This window comes from Penaeus monodon, chromosome 34 (assembly GCF_015228065.2).
Source record: "Penaeus monodon isolate SGIC_2016 chromosome 34, NSTDA_Pmon_1, whole genome shotgun sequence".
In the NCBI taxonomy this organism is placed as follows: domain Eukaryota; kingdom Metazoa; phylum Arthropoda; class Malacostraca; order Decapoda; family Penaeidae; genus Penaeus; species Penaeus monodon.
The window spans coordinates 16,006,318-16,007,026 of record NC_051419.1 but is presented as its reverse complement, the minus strand read 5'-3'; positions in this window follow the sequence as shown (position 1 = coordinate 16,007,026).

Here is a 709-nt window from a genome sequence, read left to right as displayed (position 1 = left end):
GGTAGATGAGGGAATGGGAAAGGAGGTGATGAGAGATAGAAAGAGATGAGGAGGGCGGGAAAGGGAGGAAGAGGAGAGGGTTGAGGGAGGATGAAAGAGGATGCGGAAGGAAGGAAGGGGAAAGGGGGAGAGGGAGGGAGAAGAGGAGGGGGTTGAGGGATTGGAAAAGGAATGAAGAACTGAAGGAGGTGGAAAGGAGAGGGAGATAGAGCAGGGCAAATAAGAATGGGAGCAGGGAGACTGTAGGACTGAAGGATGGGGGAGGGGAAAAGAAGGAGGGAGAGGGAGAAGAAAGAAGATATAAGAATAGGAAGGAAGGGGAACTGGGGGAAAGGGAGAGGAGGAGAGAGGGAGGGAGGGAGAGCGACAGAGGGATAGTTAGGAAAAGAGAGAAGAGGGAGGAAGGAGGGAGAAAGAAAAGTGAGGGAGACAGAGAGGTGGGAGGGAAAGAGGGAGAGGAGGAAGGGAATAAGGTAGAAGGGAAACAGAAGAATGGAAGAAGGAACTGCGAAAGAAGAGTAGAAAGAGAAGTAGAAGAAAAGGAAGAACAGAATGGAAGGTGAAGAGAAGTTGAGGGAAAAGGATAATAAGAGGAGAGGAGATGAAGTGGAGAAAGGGTATGCGAGGTGGAAGAAGGAGAGGGAAAGAAAGGGTAGGAGAGGGATGGGGCCAAGAAGGATATAAGGAAAGGAAGAGAGGATTGACGGAA